An 11,546-nucleotide genomic window follows, 5' to 3' on the forward strand; every position below is an offset into this window, starting at 1 on the left:
ATGGTACTGCAACTAGAGGGCGATCGCGAGCAAGTGATGAATGAATGGGTGGCAATGGAGCTGAACCCCCCAGTACCACATTTGTCTTTATATAATTTTTTCTCCTGAAATTGCATTAATGCATGCGATGCAGGATAACTTGACTTGACAATTAGCTGACCAATGCAATTTTCTATATGTGTTGTTATTCCTAAAAACCCTTTCAAAGTTTTCATGTCACGTGACACAAGCGAACCACTTTACGGCCATAGACCTAAAAGAAGGTTCAGCTTCACGACGGTCGTAATCGTTTGCGATTGTCGCGAGCATCGATGAGCTAAATGCTAGCATGTTACAGGGAAAACGGCCCATCCTATGAAAAGCAGAAAGGACATGAGTGACTTTTTATTTCATTTCCAGTGGAAAACCCATACTCAGGTACAGTGGGTACGGGTTGAGAATGCACCTTCTCCCGCGGGACTCCCGAAGAGATCCCGCAGTGCGTCAAGCCGATTTTTTTCGAGGCTAAGGCAATGTACCCAAACAACCACCAGGTGGCAGAAAGTTTCAACTGCATTTAATGATGAAGACCGCATATCCGTCAATAGTCGACTCCTTAATCTCATTGAATCATTAAAATGAAGGTGATGACTGGCGAAATCATTCAAACGACACTTCAATGAACCATTGTTGAAATTAATGAAAATGGTTATAGAAATCGCCTACAGCCAGCGTTATAAGAAATATATAAGTAATAGTTAGTCTTCTTCCGTATTAAACAGATAGTCTACGGGACGCTCGTTCCGTAGGCTATTTTAAGGAACTACTCAATGCAGCGTTTCGTTATAAGAAATATATAAGTAATAGTTAAAGTCTTTTTCTTTATTGAACAGATAGCCTATGGGACGCTCTTTGTTCCGTATTTTAAGGAACTACTCAATGCACACACACTGGGTAAACTGGCGCGCTACAAACATTAAAATGTCCAATCATATTTATTTCTCTTTGTCGCCATGATATTGGGGGAAACGCGGAGAGGCGAGATGGTCAGTCCTCGTATTTTTTCTTCGCGTTTCGTTATAAGAAATATATAAGTAAAAGTCTTCTTCTGTATTGAACAGATAGCCTACGGGACGCTCTTTGTTCCGTATTTTAAAGAACTACTCAATGCAAACACACTACAATGCAAAACACACAAAGAAAACACTAAACATATAGCCTACAACTTAATGACACTTTAATGCAGCGTTTCTCAAACTATGGGCCGCGAAACGTGGAGACTGCTGCTGGTCCGCGAGACATGGAGTGAAATTAGGTCCGCTTCATCTGATAATTTGCTGCGCAATTGACCAAGCAACCGCGGACCGACAGAAAAAAAAAGCAAACGTTGCTGCTATCGGGAGGAAATGCTTGCTAATTTGATGTGTTCAAACATAGAGCCATACAATTAGGTGTGTCTGTTATTATGATAATTTTCGAGCATAACTGCTTGTCCATAGCTCAGTGACAGGTGTTAATAGCCTTGCCATAAGCACTGCTGCAGGTGCTTCTTTTATTATGCGGTTAGAGCATACCCAGCTAACAATTTCTGGTTAGGAGAACGTTTTTAGAACGTTTTTTTCCTGGTTAGGAAAACGTTGCCTGAAAGTTGCGAAAGTTGCCACAAGGTTCCCCAGGAAAGTTTTCTTGACGAAAATACTACGTTTTTTTCTGGTTGTTTATTTTGGTTAGCAGAACGTTCTCCTACCCTTTAGGGAACTTTACTATATTTGGTTGCATTAACGTTCCCCTAACCTCCCAGCAACAAAGTGTAAAGGGGGAAAAAAATATAGAATTATCGTGACATCCTTGATATGGCTCGCTGCACACTCGCCGTCTGCGACGACAGCCTATGTGTAACCTGGGAGAGCGAACGTCTCTGATGGCTAAGGCAATGACTAGTAGGCCTAGGCTATATGAATCTTCACTTACCATTAGCTGCTTGCTGAACTGCGACGAATACGACCCGTGAACATGTCAAAGTGTCAGCTAAGTATTTAAATGCGGTTAGGTCTAATACTTTCTTGTCTACGGTGTCTTTTCCTATAATAAACGATTAGTCAAATCAAAACATAAGCAGAGCAGGCGCTAGCCTAACACACTGTTTCAACATTCAAAACTGGCTGTTTTTATTGCATCGTATGCCATTAAAAGTCCTCGGTTCAGAATTATGATGGATTTTGGTTTATTTTGTTTTAAATTGGGACTGTGAATTGTGGGATAGGCTGAGTGAACAGCACAGTAACATAGGCTATAACTTGGACTACGTGTTAATATAAAACAATTCTCCCCCGGGAACAGTGCTGTTTAAGATGCAGTCTCAACGTTTGAGAAATAATTCATTGGAGTCCTCATCATCATATTTTCATAACAAATAAAGCTTTAAAAACATGAATGCATTTCAGGTGCCACTCTAATCGATTATGGATTAATCCAAAACTATTCGTCAGATTAGTTAGCATGAAATCGTTGTGTGCCTGCCTGGGACTATGGCTAGCTAGCTCTTCCACCCGGTTTACCTTGTACAGTGTTTTTTAAAAGCCTGTTGGACTTAATGGAACAAGTGCATGGAGAACGATGTGAAGAATGTGATCGATACCATACAGCCAGCCTACGTGAGTAACTTTATCTCTGTGTTATCCAAATGTCTTAAAGTTAGCGAGGTTGAGTCTGCTAAAACACCAACACCCCAGAACTCACGGAGATGAAAGTTTCTCAACCTAGCTTCTCGCGCTGGTCCCTTTAGCTGACGGGCTGGCTTTGGTCGGCCGAATATCAATCCAACAGAGGAGGGAAGAATAGAATAGGGCTATATGTCGATTTTGCAACAAATTATTCCGACTTTGCAGTGTGGCTGCTGGCCGTGTTCAATTGGAAGCTCATAGAAACTCTGGGGCGATTTTCATCAATCAACCCCACGCACATAACCAGAGAATACCGATATGGTTATACAAATAAGATACCTAAAAACAACTAAGTAGCAACGTTGTGTGAAAAGAGAAATGCAACCAGAATATAACGTTTTTTTCTTTAGTTGTAATAACGTTCGGGAAACTTTGATAACCTGGAGCTAACGTTCTCTCCAGGGTATTAGAAGGTTACTGATAAACTAACCACAGGAGAACCAGCGGCTAACGTTATTTGCTTGCTGGGATTCAACCAGAATATAACGTTTTTTTCTTTAGTTGTAAAAACGTTAGGGGAACGTTATTTGTTTTGACAACCTGGAGATAACGTTCTCTAAACGTTATTAGTAGGTTGCTGAAAAACGAACCATAGGGGAACCAAAAGCTAACGTTAGTGAAAGTTAGCAGAACGTTAATTGTTTGCTGGGTAAGCGCTTACCCAGCTAACAATTTCTGGTTAGGAGAACGTTTTTAGAACGTTTTTTTCCTGGTTAGGAAAACGTTGCCTGAAAGTTGCGAAAGTTGCCACAAGGTTCCCCAGGAAAGTTTTCTTGACGAAAATACTACGTTTTTTTCTGGTTGTTTATTTTGGTTAGCAGAACGTTCTCCTACCCTTTAGGGAACTTTACTATATTTGGTTGCATTAACGTTCCCCTAACCTCCCAGCAACAAAGTGTAAAGGGGGAAAAAATATGTAGAATTATCGTGACATCCAGGCATGGCTCTGCTGTAGGCCTACTCTCTCCACCTGCGGCTACAGCCTATCTGCAAGCTGAGAGGGCGAACGTCTCTGATGACTAAGGCAATGACATTATAGGCTACTACACGTATGTAATTACACTTACCATTAACTGCTTGCTGAACTGCGACGAATACGGTTCGTTAACATGAATTTGTGTCAGCTAAGTATTTAAATGCGGTTAGGTCTAATACTTTCTTGTCTACGGTGTCTTTTCCTATAATAAACGATTACTCAGATCAAAACATAAGCAGAGCAGGCGCTAGCCTAACACACTGTTTCAACATTCAAAACTGGCTGTTTTTATTGCATCGTATGCCATTAAAAGTCCTCGGTTCAGAATTATGATGGATTTTGGTTTATTTTGTTTTAAATTGGGACTGGGAATTGTGGGATAGGCTGAGTGAACAGCACTGTAACAGGCTATAACTTGGACTACGTGTTAATATAAAACAATTCTCCCCCGGGAACATTGTGCTGTTTAAGATGCAGTCTCAACGTTTGAGAAAGAATTCATTGGAGTCCTCATCATCATATTTTCATAACAAATAAAGCTTTAAAAACATGAATGCATTTCAGGTGCCACTCTAATCGATTATGGATTAATCCAACACTATTCGTCAGATTAGTTAGCATGAAATCGTTGTGTGCCTGCCTGGGACTATGGCTAGCTAGCTCTTCCACCCAGTTTACCCTGTACAGTGTTTTTTAAAAGCCTGTTGGACTTAATGGAATAAGTGCATGGAGAACGATGTGAAGAATGTGATCGATACCATACAGCCAGTAGCCTATGTGAGTAACTTTATCTCTGTGCCAAATGTCTTAAAGTTAGCGAGGTTGAGTCTGCTAAAACACCAACACCCCAGAACTGGCTGTTTTTTTCACGGACCGGAGATGGAAGTTTTTCAGCTTCTCGCGCTGGCCCCTTTAGCTGACGGGCTGGCTGGTCGGCCGAATATCAATCCAACAGAGGGGGGAAGAATAGAATAGGGCTATATGTCGATTTTGCAACAAATTATTCCGACTTTGCAGTGTGGCTGCTGGCCGTGTTCAATTGGAAACTCATAGAAACTCTGGGGCGATTTTCATCAACAATAATCAACCCCACGCACATAACCAGAGAATACCGATATACAAATAAGATAGTCCTACCAAAAAACAACTAAGTAGCAACTTTGTGTGAAAAGAGAAATGCAACCAGAATATAACGTTTTTTTCTTTAGTTGTAATAACGTTCGGGAAACTTTGATAACCTGGAGCTAACGTTCTCTCCAGGGTATGAGAAGGTTACTGATAAACTAACCACAGGAGAACCAGCGGCTAACGTTATTTGCTTGCTGGGATTCAACCAGAATATAACGTTTTTTTCTTTAGTTGTAAAAACGTTAGGGGAACGTTATTTGTTTTGACAACCTGGAGATAACGTTCTCTAAACGTTATTAGTAGGTTGCTGAAAAACGAACCATAGGGGAACCAAAAGCTAACGTTAGTGAAAGTTAGCAGAACGTTAATTGTTTGCTGGGTACTCATATAGACTATAACTCAGGGACAGGTGCAAAACCACCAACTGGGATGGATCGAAGGGCAAGCAAGCACTGCCACACAACGTGAAGGCCTTTGTACACTAAACAGAAAGTTAAACACTAAACATTAATAGGCTATTAATGTCATAACTATTAGGCTATCATTAGGCTTACTATGCATGGCTGTAGGCAGCTTTGAGTCCACTGAGATCTGGACCTCATCGGTTTTGAGAGCTGGAAATGCATGTGTTTGCTAAATATCGGTTGTTGTGCATGTTGCGTTCGCGACTCGGGGAAGTGAAAGCAGTTCTGTAAAGACATTGCAAGTTTTCATGCGCAGCTGTAGCTGATTGTGAAAGCCGATTGGAAATACATAAGTTTAGAGCGAACGTTTCAACTATGTTTGCCATGGTAGACAAAAATACTCAAATAAAACAATAGCCTAAAAAATATCTGCATGCGTAATGGACACGGCTCTATATCCTAAATAATTTTCGAGGTTCGCCATTTGGTAATATGACCTATTCTTACTGACAATAATTTAGATTGAGCACAACTAAAGTTGCACGAAGGCAAAATACAGTCCTAAAAGCCTATTCTATATAGCCTGGCCAATATTGTAGATGTGCAATAAAAGCAGCATTTGCGTGCGTGCTTGCCGGTGAGGTGTAGCCTACAAAAATGAGCATAACATCTGATTATTAAAGTATGGCTATAGGATGGTTGGTTTAAAATTCAAGTGTAGTAAAAAAGTTTGTGCACATCCCCGGTCAAGGTGCAGAACAAGAGTAGGCTAAATCATAAAAAAATGGAAAAAGGTTCGCACACTTGAAATCCTTCTTTTTTGATTTTATTTTATTTTCTTTATCACAAAGGAATGACGTTTCGACCGTGTGGTCTTCTTCAGATTAAAATTCAAGTACGTGCGTTATTTAACCCCTCGAGACCGACTGCAGTCTGCTGACACAGCCAGACGACTCTCCCAACCCATTCATTCGTTTTGGCCGATATAACCCATTCATTCGTTTTGTGCGTATATAGATTCCTGCATGCTGCATTACCGTGACCCTTAGCCTACCTTGTGGATGATTTTTTCTCATTGGAATACAGCAGGACAGAATGCCTTTTATCTAACAAACGCAAAAGCTGAGATTGTTGGAAGGACTAGGCTACTCAACAAACTTGTTTTTCGTTTCTGGGAGATCTCGTTATCGTTTTGGATTGTCAAATTTTTATACTTATTGTTTGGACTTATGGACAATGAACTTTGAGGGGTGGTTGTTAGTGCTTTACAAAGCTTTGTGTTAATAAGTGTCGGTCCTCCTATCCTTCAGCTCACTGCGCGATGCAGTTGCGCATAGTGGCCACGAAGTCATTAACTGTTTACGACACAATACATGATATTTGTGTTTTTCGTGTTACTCTTGATTATAATAAGAGGCAAATTGTTACAGGACAACTTAAACTGACTTCCCCAATGCTTCCCCGCAGCACATTACATTTTAATATAGGATGAACAAAGTATATGGACTTGCTATATTAAATCCAGTAGCCTAATAATTCTATGTGCCACGTCCGATTTCGCAAGTGATGTAGTAGGCTACGTTTAAACATCGACAAACGTCTGTGAGACTACCCATTTCATGAAGAGCAATTGTCTTGTGCGATCATTCCCCCTCCCCCACACTTGTCTAACCAGTTCACTAGACATTATAGCCTACCTATATGCTGCATTGAGGACGATTGCCTCCCTCCCCCCTCTCTCTCGACAGACACTTCCTGACACTAGGGCTCGGGATCATGACATCAAAACTTCGCGGGCACAGCCACATTGGCAGCTTCACTCCTTAGTTTACTATGGATTACTATGGATTTACTCCCGCCTTTTAGTGTGTTCCTGTTACTTAGTTTTTGCCTTCTTGGTCGTATGTTGCTGTGTAGTGGGGTGTAACAGTGCAACCCACGATCGCAAGAGGAAAATAATAAATCGCTACTATCCCCCCCAGCAAAATCACGTTGAAAAGTCGTTGAAAAGACGTCTTGTCAAGTCGTCGAAACAACGGCCCAGTTTGGTTTAAAAGTGAAAGGTTAGATGACGTCTTTTCATGGTCGTTGAAAAGACGTCTATGGAAAGACGCCTTTTCAACGTTTAAATTTGGTTGAAACCACGTCTTGTTTAGGTGCTGCCATGGACCTATTTTCAACCAGAATTTTGCTGTTATATATTAATTTATAAGCCTATATTATCCTATTATAGGCTTTTAAATAATGTGCATTAAGCACTTGCTAACTTTACCATTACCCATACTATTGCTGTTAAAATAAGCCTATATTATCCTATTATAGGCTTTTAAAATGTGCATTAAGCATTTTCATTTACCAACTTAACCATCTAGATGATAAATACATAATCTAATAGGCCTACATTACAATAGCAAGCTAGGCGTAAACAAACAGTCAAACAAACGTTATCCATTTCATTGTAATTTTATTTAATTCTTGAAGTCTCCGCCACCGGACCGTCCAGGTGCATCATGTTTAAGATGATCTGCCTCAGCTCTCCCGATGTCACGGTCAGCCTTGTTGCTCCTTTTTTCACCGCAGCTGAAATGACAGGAAACATTTTCATTAAACAGTGTTTCTCATACATTGAGTAATCTGTGGCGGGCCGCCACGAAATAATGTTCTATGTTGTACGATTGAAATTATTTTTAAATCATGTTATCAATTGAATCACTTTCATTGAGCTGCGCGCACGCAGCTTTTTCTTTGCCCGAATGAAACCACTGCCTCTGCATGTGCATTTAACAAAACATTAACGATTGTTGAAGGATTGTTGTTGCCACATACGGCGAGCTAAACTGCTATTAATTCTGCTTAACATGCGGCGCAAATGTGTTCAAAACGGCGGCATTCAAGTGAACTTTTGCTAACGTCTCACAACGTAGCCCACATTAGGGAGACTAAACTAAGTTATGCATTCGAGCCGTATCTCTAAGCGTTGGCCGGTGAAGTACCCGATCCAACGCTGCCTCCACAGCAGCTTACGAGGAAAACCCCCTGACTGGGAAGCGACAATCAGTCCTCACTCCTACATCCCCGGCCTTAGCTAGCGTCTCCTAACCCTCTCTGGCTTCACCGCGGGCAGCCCTGAACACGCAGGTGTTATCAATTACAATGTACAATTCCAATTCACATTGATTTCCCCCACAGATCCGCCCCCACACAAGAGTCTCTTCGTTGACACTATTCTAACGCTTGGAGATACAGCTCGAATGCATAACTTAGTTTAGTCTCCCTAATGTAGGCTACGTTGTGAGACGTTAGCAGAGTTAACTTGAATGCAGCAGTACGGTGTACATTTTAGGACCGTACAGCAGCCGTTTTGAACACATTTGCGCCGCATGTTAAGCAGAATTAATAGCAGTTTAGCTCGCGCGAGTCTCCTCGTTACGTTTGGATGTCGAATTTAGCATGCTAACAGGTACTTTTCTCTTCCGCTGTCGTGAATGAACAGCTGACAGCGCGGCCGCATTTAGAAGGCGTCACGACGTGATTATTTCTGAGATTCTGATATGTTTTCAAAACTGGAATTTATTGTGCATACGTCATGGTTGAAAACTTATCAGAATCTCAGAAATAATCACGTCTGCAGTCGTCTTAAAACGGCTACATCAAGTCAAACCAGACCGACATAAAAAAAACACACCTCCAAAGTGTAGTTTTAGGTTGTTTTGGATAGAAGCGTCTGCTGATTGACTAAATTACCAAATGCGGGGGGGAAAGGAAAATGTATAGCACACTAAAGCATAGGGAAATATAAATGTATTTCACTCACAGCATTAAGGGCCCTGTTGGTTGTGGTTAGCGGAGGGAGGTCCCAGGAAGAGGCCACGTTCTGTACCCTTCCCATTTCTTCAGCTGATAGGTTTGATTCCACCTCCAGCTTGAAGATGGAGAGCATGAAAGAGATACATAATGGTTAGACAGTGTGTTAAAAGTTTATAGAATCATAATAGTGGGTCCACCAGTTGACTCCTCAGTTTTTCTAAAATCATTATAAAATCAAAGACCCACAGTCTTTTGGGGGCAACACACAAACAACAACAAAACAAAATAAAAACACAACATAACATCAAACATTAGTATTTTCTATGTAAACATACAAGCCTGATTGTTTCTCTAATGTCCAGGTCTGCACAGTCCTCCAGGTTTACTGTAGCCGTGTCTGGGCTCCCACGAAGCAGTATGGACAACCACATCACAGAGTCCAGACAAGCAGGGTCCTCCATGAAGGAAAGAGTGCCCCACAATTATCCCAGCCACAATGAACATATCACTGAGAAAGGGAGAAGCTGAGGGGACCAAATGACCAGGCTCTCCTTCAAAGTGGTGTAACAATGGTGTTTGCTGTTTCAAAAAAAAAAAAGACAAAAAAGCAAAGTTAGAATAAAACAACTTTGCTTGCTACAACACTTAGAAATAATAAAATTCAGTACATAGTGAACCGTACACTGTTCAGATTCTTCAAAGTCATCCAGCAGTTACTTTAGCTTAGAATAATGGCTTCAAACACATTTTGAGGCAGAACTTGAAATAATAGATGAAAATGGTTTTACGTAAAGTTTTTTTTTTTACCCTGAGTAGCATTCACCATCTGACAGTACTAGCAGTTGCAGTTCTGGAAGTTGATGGTAGATCTTCCAGGGACACACTTAAGAGTTGATGTGCTGAGAAGACAAATGAGCAAAGGCTTTAGAAAAAGCAACAGTTACACAGAAAAATGACAGGAATCCCAGACCTCAAAAGCAGCGTCTAGTAAAAACACGCTGGAAGTGTCACTTCTTACATAACCAATTTCCAAAAATAATCATTAAACACAAACCCATCAGAACTTATTGACACAGTCTATAACACAGGAGGAAGAGGGAGACACACACACAGACCAGGAAACCAGGGGACACAAGGGACCACAGGGGATTAGTCCAACAAGGGGGTACATAGCTTCGGCGCTACAATACAATCACATAAACACACAACTAGTTTCCCCTACCTTTCACTTTAAAATACCAACATATTGCACAACCTGGGCATCTGAGCCTCGACAATGTTGACCACTCTGTTACTACTCTGTGCCAAATGACAGTCAATAAATAGATAGATATTACTATCATTATTATTCATAATAATAACAACAACAACAAAAATAACACTATTAACATGCTGCACAACTGGTCAACAGGTTCTCCACGTCTGGTAATGATGACTGCTTGCTATGAACCATAAACAATAAATGGAGAGTGGGCCTAATAGCGATTCTGGTATTTAAAATAGTCCTGTTGGCAACAAGTACAAGTTGTTGCTACCAAAATGCTACAACAAAAATGAAGTGGATAACAGCGCGCTGCTTGTCTACTCTAGTCTAGTGTATCTAGCAGGACGGTGGAGAGATATCCATGGTTACAAAGGACTCTTCGGGACGGGTAGATCTAGCCGCGAAAAAAATTCAAATTTTCGCGCTACCTTTGTGAACGTTCTAAGCAGGTCCACGAAATCATGCGTGTTGCAATCAGGTTCCTAACTTCCTACGTTACCACAAACGGCCCTAAATTGTGTTGAATATAGATCAGACAGAAAATACTTTCCTTTCATAGAGATAACGGGACCTAACAGCAATTACAAACGGGTTTCAAGTCCGACTACATTATCAGCGGTAGAGTGAATTAACACAGAAGAATTTCTCCACTCAAGTAAAACTAGCCCAGGACAGGTTAAGTTAGCATGGTAACATACAGATCCTCGATTACTCCGCTGTCCGCATTATCATCTCTGATAGCACTGTTGATGGTGTTCAGAGCATTCGTCTCGTTTTGGCAAAACTGACTCTCGATCAAAATGTTACATTTCTACTTCCTAAATCATAGGCATAAACTCACTTACCTCAGTAGCAGGTTCCATCTTCACGCTGTTCTTCAACGGCTTCAACTGACTGTGTGTTTCAAACAAAGTTCGAAATGGGCTCGGCTACGGCTTCCCGCCTCCGTTCCTCTTGTACATGCGCAGAGTTCACTCCTGTCTCCTTTACGTGAACATTTATGTGATTTTTTTTTTTATCAGAATTTTAATTACTCATAATTTCAATGACTGATTTTTTTCCATCTGAATTTTTCCTCTGATTTTTTTTTCAGAGGGGAGAAGGCTAAAAACAGAGTTGTCCGTCCATATCAACTGTTGCCATGAGTAAACAAACAAAAGTCACACACGCAGTTAACGGCAGCCAAGATGGCGGCGCCGGGCGCCCGTAGAGTTCGCGCAGAGCCCCTTTAGGGAGAGCCGGTCCACTTCCTATTAACTCCATTG

General features: G+C 41.1%; 1 long non-coding RNA gene across 1 annotated transcript; it reads right to left on the bottom strand.

Annotated features, from left to right (window-relative positions):
- Positions 1-7,630: 7,630 nt before the first annotated feature.
- Positions 7,631-11,307, bottom strand: LOC134062400 (uncharacterized). Its single transcript, XR_009935452.1, has 5 exons — positions 11,127-11,307; positions 9,825-9,916; positions 9,353-9,596; positions 9,025-9,132; positions 7,631-7,790 (listed from the first exon to the last, which is right to left on the bottom strand). It is a non-coding gene; the product is annotated as an uncharacterized LOC134062400 (long non-coding RNA).
- Positions 11,308-11,546: the final 239 nt, after the last annotated feature.

The sequence above is a fragment of the Sardina pilchardus genome, chromosome 17 (assembly GCF_963854185.1).
Source record: "Sardina pilchardus chromosome 17, fSarPil1.1, whole genome shotgun sequence".
Lineage (NCBI taxonomy): Eukaryota > Metazoa > Chordata > Actinopteri > Clupeiformes > Clupeidae > Sardina > Sardina pilchardus.